The sequence below is a fragment of the Alligator sinensis genome, unplaced genomic scaffold (genome assembly GCF_000455745.1).
Source record: "Alligator sinensis unplaced genomic scaffold, ASM45574v1 scaffold59_1, whole genome shotgun sequence".
NCBI lineage: Eukaryota > Metazoa > Chordata > Crocodylia > Alligatoridae > Alligator > Alligator sinensis.
Window position 1 is genome coordinate 2084431 of NW_005841878.1, and position 15883 is coordinate 2100313.

The 15883-nt window shown below is 41.4% G+C and overlaps 1 protein-coding gene across 12 annotated transcripts in view; it reads left to right on the forward strand.

The window, feature by feature from the left end:
- The window catches only part of DGKH (diacylglycerol kinase eta), a 110182-nt gene that overhangs the window by 4900 nt on the left and 89399 nt on the right, over positions 1-15883 (forward strand). For 9 of the 12 annotated variants that reach the window (XM_025196158.1, XM_025196165.1, XM_025196166.1 and 6 more), the window contains exon 3: positions 2345-2425. The gene's annotated coding sequence lies outside the window, so the exon portion shown is untranslated. Of the gene's footprint in view, positions 1-2344; positions 2506-15883 lie in introns of those variants that run through there. The other 3 variants (XM_025196164.1, XM_025196169.1, XM_025196160.1) reach the window with 2 other exon arrangements.

Below are 15883 nucleotides of genomic sequence, written 5' to 3' on the forward strand. Positions count from 1 at the left end.
TGCAGGCGGGAGGCTGGTCTGGGTTGTGCTCTGGGCAGGTGGTGCTTGGAGAAGATTACGGGGGGGTGGTTGCACCCACCCCAAAATTCCCCATAGTCCACAAGCTTCTGGATGAGTGGCGGGAGCTGCCCTCCCTCCCTCCCTGTGCCCCCCCGGACAAGCTGCATCTCTTTCCCATGCCCGCCTCCCTACCCTGGCAGCGCCTGCCCCAGCCCCACGGGGGGTTGTTGATCTACACCCCCACACCCTTTCCCTTCCACCACACCAGACTTACCAACTGCATGTAGCTCTCCATACTGCCGGCTGTGCTTCTTACTGCCTACATGCTGCTCTGCGGCCGTGTTCATTCATGGGCCATTTATCAGTCAAATTATCGGCCACGTCACGCTGATTTCCGATATAGACAATTTTCTTAATATTGGTGTCGATCCAGTATTGGTCCATTGTATTGATGCACCTCTATTCAACATAAGTTTATTTAATGGCTAGTCAAATTGACCATAAGAAACCATGTGTAAGCCTTTCCATGGGAGCAAGCTTTTGTCTAATGTTTCCTGAGCTTAAGTGGGTCTAGGCCAGAGGTGGGCAATTATTTTGGGTGGAGGGCCGCTTACCCAGTTTTGGCAGGCTGTTGAGGGCCACATGGGTAGCCCCGACCCATGACAGGTGCCCCACCCTTTGACAGGTGCCCCGCCCCCTGGTCACCATCTTGGGACCAACGTCCTAATGTCTTGGGACCAGTGTCCCAGGGCCAGCACTGGTGGGGCCCAGAGTGGGGTACAGGCTGGCAAGGGTCTGTGGAGCTGGGCTGGGCTGCACCAGCAGGGAGGGGAGAGCTGGCCTGGCTCCACAGAGCCCCTGCCAGCTGGGACCCCATGCTCCTGTCACCCTGCTCTGGGCCCTGCTGGCGCTGGCCCCGGGACACTGGTGTGGGCCCTGTGCTCCCGCTGGCTCCCCACCCGCTCACACCCAATGCCCCCCAACCCCACGGTACAGTGGGACAGGCGGGGGGCAGCGCTCAGCCCTGACCCCCTGCTTGCCAGCAGGAGTGGAGCTGGTGCTGAGCATGGCTGGCGCTCCCTGCTGCAGCTGCTCGCAGCCCATGCGGGGCTGTCTGGAGCAGGCACAAGAAGCCCCAGGCAGGCTGCAGGTGGCTGCAGCACGGGGTGCTGGCCATGGGGTGGGCGAGGGCCACTTTTCCCCGTGCTCAGCAGCAGCTTGTAACCCGCCCCACTGCCAACCTGGCAGTGGGGCCAGGTTACAAGGTAGTGCTGAGTGCATTGGGGTGGGGAAAGCAGCCCTTCTCCGCCCCATGCCCGGCGCCCCGCGCTGCAGCTGCTCACAGCCTGCCTGGGACTGCCTGTGCCTGCTCCAGACAGCCTCATGTGGGCTGTGAGCACCTGCAGTGTGGGGCGCTGGCTATGCTGCGGGTGAGGGGCCACTTTTCTCTGCGCAGGAAAGGAGCCCAGGGAAAAGCTGAGCGCGGGGGGGGGAGTGGCCCCAGCGCATGGCCTGTGCCCCACACTGCAGGCGCTCACAGCCTGTGTGGGGCTGTCCAGAGTGGGCACAGGCAGCCCCACGTGGGCTGCAAGCAGCTACAGCGCAGGGCACTGGGCATGGGGTGGGGAGGGGCCGCTTCCCCCCTGCTGCGCTCCTTCCTTGCCCGGGGTCCTCCCTGCCCCCACTTACCTGAGCTTCCCGTGCTGGGGCAGCCATGTGCTCCCAGCCCGGAAACCCCGGCTGGGGGGCAGGGCCAGGCAGGCCCATTGTTGTTGGAGCCCACTAGGCTTCTCCTGGGTCCTACTGCCCTTGGTTCCTGTCATTTTTGACAGGAACCAAGGGCAGAGAAGTATTAATTTTCTACAGTTTTTTAGGGGCCCCCGGGCCGGATAGAATGGCCTCGCTGTATTTTGCCCACCCCTGGTCTAGGCCCTCATCCAGCCAGCTGAGTGAAATAGGCTGACAGGAGAATATGCAAGAAGTCCAGACAGGAAGGTTAAAGGTAGCAGCAGTCTTCTAACCTGTGGAGCAGAGGTTTTTTTAAACATACTGTGTCTGACATAAATGATGGCATGCTTCAGTAGCCCCCTTTGGGGGTACTTTTAAAGCAAGTATTACCTTCTAGAGTTGATGCAGTTAATTTTTGCCACTTATCAGTTGGAAAGTTCAAAACGTTAGATATCCATGATGGATCCTTTTTTAAAGGTGAAATTTAAAAAAAAGTATTTGACAAGCAGTTCTCTTACTCTTCTCCTTTGCTTTCTAACACAATAAGAAGGAAGTGAAAGCACAATGTGAAAATGGACTTAGTTATATATGTGTTTGTGTTCTTTTCCATCTACAGTCTCTAATATTTGATGAAGTCGACCTGTCAGATGCCAGTGTAGCTGAATCAAGCACAAAAAATGTCAACAACAGCTTCACGGTATGGTGCCACTGTGATTATTCTAGCCTTGAAAGCCATAGAAAAGCTGTTACTAAGATGATCAAGAATGCTCCAAATAGGTTTTTCTCATTTTTCTTTATTTGGAATAGCTTGTAGTATCATGACAATATCATTTCAACTGTTATCTGATTTTTTTTTTTTCCTCCCAATTATATGTTAAAAAAATTGAACTTCAGATGTCCATATTTTCAGTTATGTTTGTTTTAATGCTGTGACTCGTCTCTTTAAATATCATGTTCTTTATGTTTTCCTTCCTCAGTGATTTACTATTGAGTATGGTTTCAATTCTCTGTTTTAAAGGGAGAGAGTCATAAACCCCAGTCCTTCACTATGAGAAAATTATTGATCTTTTTTTTTTTCAATTTCTGATCTCATCCTTTGTTGCAAATTACTTCTAACCCCTGTCAACAGCTGTCTTCCTATTTATACCTTGCTTTTTTTATTGTAGCACTTGGCCAAGGATGTTACAAGTTTATAAACGTGTGTGTGTGTGTGTGTGTGTGTGTGTGTAACACACACAAAGTTCTAGAATTCTATTGCCTTTTCATACTTCTGAGGAAAGGAAAAATATATTGCGTGTGTGTGTGCATTTAATGCTGTGCAGTGATGCAAGTGATGAAGATCAGACTAACATTTTTTCTGAAAGTTGTTAAGGTTTTGTGATCGTTCTCAACTCTTGTGGAAAGACATTTTGACTAGCTGTCAAGAAGACTCTAGGTGAAATCTTGCTCCATGAAATCAATGGATGTTTTGTCATTAACTCCAATGGTGCCAGGGTTTTACTTCCTATCTTCAGCTACTACTGCTCTGTCTCAGGAAAAATGAAATTTTCATTCACAGCTTGTTTGAGAGCTGTGCAAACAGAGTGGAAGGAGGAATTTACAACTTTTGTTCACAGCTGTGGATGGTGTTTATTTTAATGCCTAACCAGATCTTCTGTACTCAGCAGTGCTTTTTCTAAGGAGCATTTTAAACATGTATTTAGATACTTAGTTCTGGAGTGTACCATCATAGTGGTTCATCTTACCATGTGGTTGCCAACTCTCCTCATTGTGGTAGTCCTTTGGTTTCTTCTCAAGTATATACCTGACATAATGTGGGAAACAACAAAACTCACTGAAATAAGGCAGCTTTGTACTTGCTCCTTGTCCAATAGTAAGAAGCGGTTGAGTTTCAAAAACCCTTTACCCTGCAAAGCTTCTCTTTAGGATCTATAGATTTGCCTTTTCCTGTATGTCTTAAGTTTTTCTTTTCCTGGCAGACAAGGTTCTTTGAGTTAATCCAGTATCATTTATTAGATCGACTCATAGTATTTTTCTCACTAAAATTCATGAAAGAGAACTAGGTGGATCTTTGGTGTTCAATGCCTAACACTCTTGTTGATTTTGTTTGTTTTTTGTTTTTTTGTTCCCTCTGTCTTGTTGCAGAATGTTTGTGGTGAATATCAGCCTGTCTTAATTGACCCTAGGCCAGGAAAAATGTACCTTCGTGAGTGTTTAGTGGTTTCACTGAAATTGTTATATAGCTTTGTAAAAAAAAAAAAAAAAAAATAATCACATTAATACTTGTGTTCCTTGTCATTTCATCAAAAATCATCGTGCTGTAGAAACATCTGTATTCCCTCTCCTTCGCCCCCTACTAGTTTTACATCTGTTTTTCTCTTTGGAGATAGAAATGTTCACACAGAGATTTTCACTGCGCTCTCAGCAGTGTCCTTGGAAAGGACTCGAAGCCTAAAATTAGTCACAACAGAGCACTGAAGTTGGATTTATCTGTAATATGCATGTATTGCATATTTGTAAAACATATTTGTGACTAAATATTATACCTACTCACCACAAAAACTTGGCTTTTATGATTATAAAAAATTCGAGGGAGAGAGATGATTTGAAGGAAAAGCTCAGTTAAAATTAATTAATTAATGGGAAATAAACAAGCTAAGCAATTAAGCATGTATCAGCTCATTTTAGTCTGTTCTTTATTGCTGTTACCACCCATGAATATCTAAAACCATGGACAAAACTCCTTTCTGACAAATAGTGCTTAGTGAATTAGAGTGCTGTGCAGACATCTGTTTTTCCCAGCCTTTTAGGTCGTGATCCCAAAATCTGTTGAAACGATTCTCATTGGCTTCAGCAGGTTTTGGATCAGACTCAAAGTACCTGTGGTGCTTCCCAAGTAATATGCTGAGCATTTTCCTTCCCTCCCCCCTGGCCCGCCTGCCTGTTTTCAGCATGATGCAGAGCTTCTGTTTGAGTGAGACATTTAGGCTAGGGACATGCATTATACACAAACTGGTTTAAGTGATCAGAAGCTGGTTTAAACTTGCAATAAAACAGATGTTCAGTGCACATAAACCAGTTTGAAAATGGCTGGAACCATTTTGAGATAAACCTGGTTGAATGTAATATTAGATTAACTGATTTGGGTCAAACCAGTTCATGCAATGTCTGTCCCAGACCCCTTCCTGGTTTAAGATAAACCAGGAACCCCCATGCCCGTTCCTGGTTTAAATTAAATCAGACACCCCCAACATGATCTCTGGGCTGGGCGGGACTCTCTGCTCCACAGTAGAACTGGCCGCTCACCTCTGGTCCTTGGACAGAGCTCCAGCACAGACTGCAGGCATCTGCCTGCTCCCCCCCACCCCTCCCCGTCTCCCCTCTGTCTTAGAGACACCTTAGCATTAGCTAGTAGACCACGTGCTGGCTATGGTCCCTGCTGTGGTAGGACTAAGGGAGAATCAACAGGTAGCTGGTAATGTCCCTTTGTCTTCTTAATGGTGTGATAAATACTGTTATCAATTTCCTGCTAGGGTGTGGGGGGAGAGACCCCTCCCTAATCAAAGCATCCTGCCAGGGCCTGGCCATGCCCCCCTCAGCTCAGAACTCTGAAAGGTAAGGGAGGGCTGCTGTAGTGCCCCCTGGCTTCTAGCCTGAGCCACTGCAGGCATGTGCCTGCATTTCCTCAGTTCAGAGAGCATGCATGTCTGTTCAGTTGGAAACCAGTTCAACCTAGGTAGGTTAGACTAACCTGCAAAGACTGAATCAATTCAGGCTCAGACTTTTTGAATGTCTATCCCTAGCCTTAGAAATGTGAGCATCCTGCCTCCACCAATTCAGTAGCAATATCAGATTCCTGTTTTTGAATGGTACTCATTATAGAGAATTTATGGGGCCTCTTGAATTGGAAACTAAATAGGTCAATGCATAGTTATTTGGGAAAATAAAGTGCACTCATGTTTTAATACTTTTTTATTATTTTAGAGTACATCAAACAGCTCTGCTTTTTATAGCCATTCTTAGGGTCTGTGCTACAGCCTGGTTCACAATATGTTCCTAGTCTTTAGCACTGCTCTATAACACTTATCCTGTGTACCATATGTATAATAAAAAGACAAAAAGGTCAGAATATAGTGATGCCCCTAACTGGTGGCTCAGTCGTGATTAGTCCCGGTGGTGCAATTATTTTTAATGCATTGAAAGTTCAGCTTTTGTCTTCTTTGTAGCCATCTTTTTCTTACTTTTAAACTATATATATATATACACTTTCAAAATGATTTAAATATGCATTTACTTCATAATCAAGTTTATTTTTCATTCATCGATGTACAGATGTGTGTGTAAAATGCTCTGACTGTCACAGATTTACCCTGGCTTAGTGCATTGTACAAAAATGCAAATGCATCATGTGGTAGCACCTATTTTTAGTTCCTTGATGCTTGGAACATTTTAATTCAGCTATTGCCTGTCATAACAGATGCGACTGAAAGATGGTTAATGTTTGGGTATGAATATTGGCTTCAAGCTGTTAACTTGTTCAGTTGTTTTAAAACATTTTTATATCAATGAAATGCATACAGCCTTTAAAAGGCTCAGGTCATTTGTATATCAGACAGTTTGTGGCAACACAAGTTATATAAACTCTTCAGATTTGTGTCTTTTAACAGAGGCAATTAAAGTCAAGTCTGTTAAAATGTGAGCTGCATTATCTGGTTCAGAATTGGCAGTGAATGATTGAAACAAGGCATCAGCTTGCCTCACGAATAAACAACGATGCGCGAGAATTATTCTTTACCCATTTGTCTACTTCTGACTATTTCTAAATGCATGCACCAAGCCATAAATTCTCATTTATGTTACTACTTGTAAATCATCAAGTAATAGGTGGTTTGGTTCTGCTATCTAGTTACTTTCTTTGTTACCCACAAAGAAGCAATTAAACCTTCTTTTGGGAAGCTGGGCTTCTAAGAACAAAGAAACTGCTATGCAGGATCAACCTGGTGGTCCAGCATCTTTTCTCTCAGTGGTCATTACCAGATGCTTTCAAGGAGGGTGCAAGACCCTTGAGAGTGCAAGGTTGTATTGTTCAGTAAAGTGTCAACAGTGATGCCAAGGCTCCTTTCCTGAGTTAGTACAGTTGATTTAGAACCATGTAAAGTTGATGAAAAATTAAAAAAAAAATCCTGTTTATTATTTTGCATTTATCAACAGTGAACTTCATCTGTCACCATGTTGCACACTTGCCACTTTTGAAGTTTCTATAATTTTTTTTATTGAACTTGGGTAACCAAAATACTATGTTGCCTACAAGCACTTGCCACTTCATTGTGGCTAGCTCCCTTTCTAAATGCTTAATAATTGGATTCAACAAGTTTAGCATTAATCTGTTAATAGGGTGGCCATATTTCTTGAATCTCAAAACGGGACTGGTTCCTCTCATCTCATTCTCTGCCGTGCTCAACTCTTTCCAACCTCCAGTTTCAGCAGAGTGCACCAGCGAGCTCAGGGATGGGAGGGTGAAGTACACCAGTGAGTGTGGTGAGGGGGAGAGGTGAGAAAAATGTCCTGGGAATCCTGTCAGTTCCTTCAAATAAATGAACACTTCTGTCCTGTTTTCAGAAACCTCTCTTGCTCTTCTGGAACAGAGGTTTCTAAAAACAAGATGAAACTTAATTTGAAGAAACCTTTGGGACACTTGGAACAGATGTTTAAACTGAGACGGTCCTGGCATGATGAAAATTGACCATTTTTTCCTATTCTGTTATCTGTCTCAGCCAGTTTTTTCACTAGGACAGTGCCACCTGTCATTTCATGATTAGAGTTATGTGAATGACTAATTCAGTAGGTGAAATAAAAATTGGGGAAAATCATTTCACGTTGACCTGAAACAAAAAAGTTGTAGTTTTTCTTGAAATAGAATGTTTCATGCAACTCGAAAGATTTAATTTAGTTTTCGGATAGATTTTCCCCCTCTTTTAAAAAAAAAAAAAAAAAAAAATTAAATTTAACTTGGTTTAGATTTGGTGTTTCAGTTCAAAACAGGAAATCTGCATGTTTTTACATTAATGCCTTCCCCCCCACAATTGTTTTTAACAAAATTGGCAATTCGTTTCCAAATCATAGTGGGCTTGGAGAGAGTTGCTTTACCTACAGTATGCTTGATGAATAGGATGAATTCCTTAGGTCCTTGGACTCCTTCCTTTTCCATTCTTGTCACCTAAATTGTTCTAAGCTCTTGGCAAGGTTAAGCAGGAAGTCAAAGTGGGACTGAGCACAAGAACTGGTAAATTATTTCCCTTAGGCAATGTCAGGAGGTAATCAGAAGAGTAATCATCTCTGGAGAGACTAGAACTACCCGATCTTCTCTCTCTTTAGTTTTGGATGCTATACTCTTCTGTCCTTTTGACTTTGCTTCATATATCAAAGCCCAAGACAGATATCCTCAAAGGTGGGAGCAATGTTTTTGATACTTTTGTTTTCCTCTGTAGATACATTTTTATACCAACAATACAATTATTGATGCTTTTGACCAGATTGGTGATGGAGTCAGCTTTACAAAAACCTTTACAAAGAAGGTGCACGAAGTCCAGTTTCCCTGAACACAGTAGGGCTCTAAGAAGTCCTTTATTTTGGTCGCAGTTTCATGCCCCTCTTGGCCAGTATTCTACCCAAAAGTTGTCTTGAGGGTGCTCCCATGGGTTTATCCTCCTAGTACTTGTTCTGTCTATTTCCTTGGCCTTATGATGCTTCTCTGTCAGCTTCTTTGATATTGCTGCAGCTGTGTGCTGGTGTTTGTATGAGAAGCAACAATCAAATCAAATCCCTTTTCCCTGAGTTTATAATCAGACTTGGAAGAAACTTTTGGACCATGTAACCCAGGCACTGGCCAGGCTTTATGCTTGGGGTGATTTCCATTACTTCAGCTCTTGCAACATGAACTTTTTGTTGTTTATCCTGAATGTAAAGTAACTATTACAGCCAGAAGCCTCAACTAGGTGATGCGTCTGTCCAACCCCTGTATAAAATTATCTCTACGCTGTAACTTTACTGCCATTGACCATTTTATTCTTGCATTGGTTTGTGATTTTATTGGTGGGGCTGCCACTCATTTGCACTGTTCAGGGTGCATTTGTTGCTCTGGACTCAAGTTTGCTACTCTGCTGGGTAAGAAATTTTGTGATACCACATTATTATTTTATAACTAAGAACTGTGGTCTGTAATACCAGACTAAAGATTCTTAGCTTTTATTTTCAGAAGTGCAAAACACCTGTAGCTCCTAATGACTGCAATAGGATTGTAAGTGTTTAGCAGTTCTGAGAATGAGGATGGTGATTACAGACATCATAGAATTTCCTAGATAGACATATGAATGCTGAAAGAATGCAAAGCCCAACTCTTGTTCTGAAATCTTGATTTTTTTTTTTTTTTTTTTTTAGGCTTTTTTTCTCTTTGCTCTGTAGCAGTGGTTCACAACCTTTTTAGACTTATGAGAAATTGCTAGCTTTTAGCTTTCACTCATGTTTTTCACTGTGGAAAAATAATAGAGCAGTTCTTCTGTTGCAAAGACCTCAGAAGGACCACAACAAATCAGAATATTTTGACACTGATTTCCTATTTGAAACCTCTAGGTTTATCTTGTGAATTATGTGAAAAAGTATATGGACATCTAAGAATATTAATGTTGTGTAGCATCCTGATTAAGAGTCATTGCTGTATTGGAATGTTTGCCATTTGTTTATTTGTGAAAATATCTTTGGACTAGATTGCTATGTATATTGTTCGTTAATATTCCCTAATGGAAGACTCTCCTGTGTCTCTTCTTCCTTTAATAAAATAAAATGAATGTATCTGTATTCTGAAACAGTTTCATTTTCCTTGAAAAGTTATCTTAGGCCTTGCCAACAAACAAGTTGCACAAGTTTAAAATAGTTTTACAAATGTGATTTAATTAGTGCAAACCCTGGTGTGGACAGTCCTAAATTCATGAAAACTTCTACTGATGTTGCTTAAGTCAATATCTTACAAACTTTAGCTAAATCAATATAAAACCGTTTTTAAAGCTGTTTTGGAGGCCTGCCCATGCCTGCATCAGTTTTAGTAAATTATTTTAAAATTATTTCTCTTCAATATAGCATGCTTTTTTTTGTGTCAGATGCCTTGGGTTCCCTTTCAGCCTGTCTTGGATCAGGTTTCAGAGTTATACATTAGAATATTTGGCAGCTATGTCGAGACTGGAATATTTTTCCCCCCCGAAGGTCACTTTAAACATTTAATAACCAATCTGCCAGCCACCTGCACCCTGTTTTTCTAGAATATGATCATTGCTAACTGATCTGAGCAATACAAAATGAAAAGACTAGTTAAGAATTTTAGAAACTTTGTTTCCCTCTTTTTGTAAGCTTCCTATAACCTTTATTGAATTCTGCCTGCCATTATCTGGAGGGTCTTGCCTCTACAAGATTCAGGGATGGTGAAAAAAATACTTCCCATGTTGCATTTGGTGTTGTTCTAATATAATGCTGGCAAATGGTCCCTGCAGACTGAAGTCTTAATTTTATCTGAACAAGGTAAAGTGTGGGTGGAAGCAGCTCAAGCTTCTGTACATACATCTGTACATTTGACTCAGCCTTGAAATCTTGGGTAGTGCCAGAAAAGTTAATCTTTATGCCCATTTAATTCTTGGTCTTGCTGTAGATACCACTAGAAGGGTCTTCATTAGTGTCCCTTGTGATGATAGTCTTCTCGGAACCAGAACCAGATCTGTAGTCTGTTAGTGATACAGATCATCAGCTATTTCACGTAGATTACAGGCAGTCCTCGGACTTACGAGACAATTGGTTCCTGAAAACTGCGTCTTAAGTCAAAACGTAACTCAGAACCAATTTTCTTACAAGAAGCAAGGTTATAAATGGGGGATTGGTTCCTGAACCAAGGCCTGATACCCTATTTTCACCAAAAATACCCTAGAATTTTGTACTTGATCAATTATAGATGAGTAATATAGCTACTTTAATGTATTTTATATTGTGAATAGCAGTCATATTGATTTGGAAGGACTTCTTTGAGGTGACTTTGCTGGACTTTTTGAAAGGCTCTTGGTTGGACTTTTTGAAGGGTTCTTGGCTGGAGTCTTCTCAGGAGTCTTAGCTGCAGGTTTTTCTGGAGTCTTGTCTGCTTTCTTAAAGATGAGCGTCCAAGGAAGTTCAGACAGATGTTCTTCAGGGAGATGAGCAATGCAGTGAACTTGTTCGCTGGTGTGGCATCGGATCGGATCAAACATTGTAAGTTGAAACTGACGTCATAAAGTTGAAACAGGGTGTCAGTTTATAAACGTCGTAAGTGTGAAACATTGTAACTCGAAATGTTGTAAGTCGAGGACTGCCTGTACTTGAATGATAAAGGACTTTGACTGCTATGTGTCTAAAAAAAAATCAAACCTCTGAGTTAGAGAAGAAGTACTTTGTATTCCTTTTAGTCCCTTGGTTTACCCAGTCTTCCATATTGAGGACTGTTTTTAAAAACAAAGAGACTGACTGAAATAGCAAATTCCTTCTACTGTGCAAAGAACTGGAGTAACAGAAGCAATTAGTGAATCCTATGATGCATTTATCTTTTTCCCCTTTCCATTGAGCACTGCTTATTCTTCCCCCCTGACCCCGTCACAAAAGTGTAATAAGAATGAGAGCTCTTGGATGTGGTGGTAGATTTGGGTGCAACTCTTACATTTTAAGCCTTCTACGTCTGAGTAGATGCACTGGCTCGCTCCTTCTCTAGGGTGTCTAGTGATGTAGAAGCCTTACCTTTTATTATGAAAAAGATGGGAGGCTAAAAGTCCATTGATACACTCCATATGAATCGGACTAGTGCAATGAAAGCTGTAATGCCTTTTGAAAGACAGAAGAAAAAATCAGATTTTTTTTTTAAGGTTCTGTTTACTTATACTTATAAATATTCTGATCTTGGTTACATTTTTGTTTTCCACAAATTTTGAGCGTAAGCACAAATGCCTCAAAAATAGCTCAGAGGTTACTTAACTTGAGAGAGAAAAGGAGAATTATCTAATTTGTGAAATCCATTAGAGAATTAATATTTCTGCAGATGCATTTATCATTTTAATATTTTAAATATACGATTACTTTTGTTGTACTCAAATGGGTCAAGACATCTCCATGACTTCCCTCTTTGGTCCACTGCTGACCAGCCCAGCCCCCTGGGTCCACCAGACACGGCAGAGTAGATGGTTCTGAGTGGTTCTCAGTGTGTACTCCAGGATCATGCCCAGTCCCTGTACCTTGGAAAAGCCTGAGAACAACACTAGAGGGAGATTGGGGAACACCAGGGCCTTCCCTAAATCATCTGCTCTGCTTAACTGTTGGTCTCTGGTACTCCTAGCAGGAACTAGTGGTGTGGGATTTTATCAGCAGAGTTGTGTGGAAAGCTATACAGATGTACCCTTTATGACTCTGCAAAACCAGGCAGTGCGTTTGTGAATCATGCCCTATGTCTTACTGTACGGCAATTATCAAACTTCATTCTTCAGAAAGATTTGCATTTTAAATTATTGGGTTATTTTCCCCCTGCAGATCTATATTGAGCTATACACTAAGATCAAAACTAAGAATAAGAAATATCAGTTGAAGTGCTTCCAGAAAAATACCACAAGAACAGTTGTTTCATACAAAATAATTTTAGTAACCATGTTGGTGGTAAAGATTGAATATCTTTCAGTGAATGTTGGTTGCTAATTTCAAACAGCTGGATTACATTTATGGAGATACATTGCTATATCAAAAATAGAAATAGTTGATTTTATTAAAGTGTTTTATTTCTAGATCCTGCTTCAGTAAAGTGTACAGGTATATGACTTCTTTCAGTAGTACTATGTCACGCTTAAGCTCATGCTTTAGTACCTTCCTGAAACAGAGCCTTAGAGCAGCAGTCAGCAACCTTTTTAGGCTGTGGACCACAGTGACCCAGTTCAGGTCAGAGGAGGATGGGTAGGCTCACAGGAACCAGGCACTTACCTGTTGCCACTGCTTTTTCCTGTGACAGCACAGGGAGAGTCCCTTGCTGCTGAAATCCCTTGGTGCCAAATGTCACCAAAGATTCACGTTCATGAACTGTTGGTTGCTGACCCTGCCCTAGAGTAATGGCCAACCTGTGGCATGGGTGCAATAAGTAGCACAGGCAATCTCTGTAACATGTGGCAGATCAGGAAAGGCGTAAGGAGCACAGTGGCAGATGGGGCAGGGAGCTTATAAATGTTCTTTAAAATAATCATGTTTTTTCCTTAAACAGTTGGTCACTGTGGAGACAGGGTGTTGGAATGAATGGGTTTTTAGTCGGTTCTAGAAAGGTAACTCTTGAGTTAATTTTATTTTGCTTGTTTACATTAAATAAGAAAAATAAGGCTACAAGCCTTGAAAGAGAGACCCTCTCAGGCAAACTCTTTGATCACTTGTACACGCCCAAGATTTCAACCACTTGCACCTGCCCAAGACTCCACTTGCTGTTGACCTTTTTGCAGCATCAGGACCTTATATGGCAAGTAATATAGCACAGTCAAATATTGAATTTGCACTATTTCTTTTTACCTTTGCCATTTTTCAACATGCCTGCATATGCAAGTCATGCAAAAAACCTGCATAGTTTCAAAATAGCATACATTTCTCAGTGAATCAACATCTAGTACCAAGCACACATTATTCCTCTCTAACAATAAGCTGGTAAGCATCAGTCTCTTGAATTTTAATTTCTTGTATTTCCTTGGAAAATAAAGCACAGTTTATTTCTTGTTTAATAAATTTACAGTTTATTTGTATCCTGTGAATTGTTAATCATCCTCTGATTGCTTCTGGGTATCCTCCATTAATTGGATTCATTGGATTGAGTGAGCTCAACCAGTCAGGTTTCTTGGACAATCTTGAGGCATTTTTGGTTTTTTTGGTTAAGCTGCTGACACATTACATAGCTTGTGCTCCTATGTATTTATGTAGGTTGGATGTAAGGTTATTTATTTCTTGAATAAATGGTTTGAAGTAGATAAGCTACCAAAAGTAGGGATATAGGGAATGTGCCTATTTTGGGGCTTTGTGTTATACTGTTAGAATATATCAGTACATTAAAATTCTGTAGATATTGCCTTAATACCTACAGAAATTCCAGCTTTTGTTTTGTATGTCACTTTAAAGTTCCCTCTGCTCTTGTTTTAATTCTTTTTGGCAACCTTTCTGATATTTTTGATTAATTCCATCTTGATTCAACAGTATACCAGCTCTGGTATCTTTCGAAAGAGCATAGAAGGGAAAGGAGTGTGGGAATTCTGCCTTGCTTTGGGGACTTTAAAGTCCTCAACTGCTGGTCTTGCAGCACTGACTGAAAGGCAGTTGTGTCTGCATGACTGCTAGGGGTGTGTGAAGTGGGCACTATTTGATTCAGATTCGTCCCGAATGGGGGGACAGTGATTTGATTCGCTGATTTGGATTACTGTCCCGATTTTGATTCAGCCGAATCTGAAGACTCAATTCTGATTGGGAGGTACCTCGAGGTACGTAGAAAAAACATATAAAGCTGTGTCAATGGCCAAATTGTTGAATCTCTCCGAATCGAATCAGAGGCTTCTGATTTGATTTGAAGAGATTAATGGGTCTCCTGATTCAATTTGGATTTGGAGATTTGGCTGCTGAATTGGGTTGAATCTCTTCCGAATCGAATCAGCGATGAAAGCTTTGCACAGCCATAAGGACTGCAACCCCTCTGGATTCTTTCCTGAAAATATGCAGACGTTAAAAATAAATAAATAAAATGTAGCTGTACTTTAAACTCAGCACACTCCTGTGCTGAGCCCAGCGCATGCCCAGAAGAGGCAGCGTATTAGTTTGACATGGCCCCGCAGCATCTGTATAAATCAGGCACTTAAGTGGGGCGTTTTGGCCCTTTTTTCTAATAGCTAATTAAATCAACTATTAGAAAAAAGGGTGAAAAAGCCCCTCTGAAGTACCTGATCTATACAGATGCTATGGATCTGGGTCAAACTAATGTGCTGCTGCTTCCAGTAAAGCGTGGTTTGTTTTTGTTTTTTTTAATGTCTATGTGTCCTGTAAGCACAGCTCTGTGTGAAGATAGAAAAGATAATTTGGTCTTTGACTTTTTTTTTTTTTAAACAACTAGAACAAGTGTTAGCTCAGCCAGTACAAGCACTCTTTCTGTATCATTGCAGGTAGTAATACATAAGCTGTGACTATTCTATGGGGCTCTCATAGCATAGCCATATAGTAAAAGGTCTTTAATGTTTTTAGTATCCTATATTATCCTTAATGATGTAGGAAAATAGATTTATCCACTAAAAGGTTTTTGAACTCATGGAAATCACTTGCTCTCCAAGGTAATTCATCAAAGTTGGTGGTAATCTTTCAAAATGAACCTAGGATTCCTGAGATCCTATTCTAACCATTAGGAACCCTACTTCTCTGTTAAATAAGCTAATCGTCCTGTACCTAGATGACTGTTAATCTTAAAATTTGGAAAACTTTGCCTTTGGATGGAGAAATGATTAACTGTTTCTCTGTATCGCTTCCGGTGGTTGCTTTTGGTTTTCAGTAGTATGTTTCATGTATTTTTTCCTGAATTAATGTTCCCCAATGCAATGAAAGCCTGCCTGGAAATATTGGTGTGGCTAGCACAGGTAAGACCTAAATAATAACTTTTATTAGAGAAAATTGGGATTTTTTAAATAAAAATTGTTATCAGAACATACCTGTTTATCAGCACTGAAATTCTCATAGAAACTTTTGACAAGAAAGATGGAGTTTCTAGTCAAAACTTAAGCAGGATACTCAGCTGGGATGTGGGAGACCCACAAAGTAACTAGATTCAAGATGCGTTTATAGTGACTATTTAATCAGTTATACGTAGGGGTCTACTTAACTTGCAGCAAGACAAAGCAATTTTCAGCACGAAGACCTGATTTTTGTGGGCATTTCCCAGCAGCCCTGCCCATCACTGCTGATTGCTGGAGAGGCCTGGGGAGGAGAGGGACAAGGAGACAGCTGCCATCTTGACTCCTGGCTGCCCTTTGTGTGGACCTGTCCCTTTGTGCTGATTGGCAAAGAGGCCCTGGGGGGGAGGAGGTTGGAGAGGGTTGCAGCCATCTTT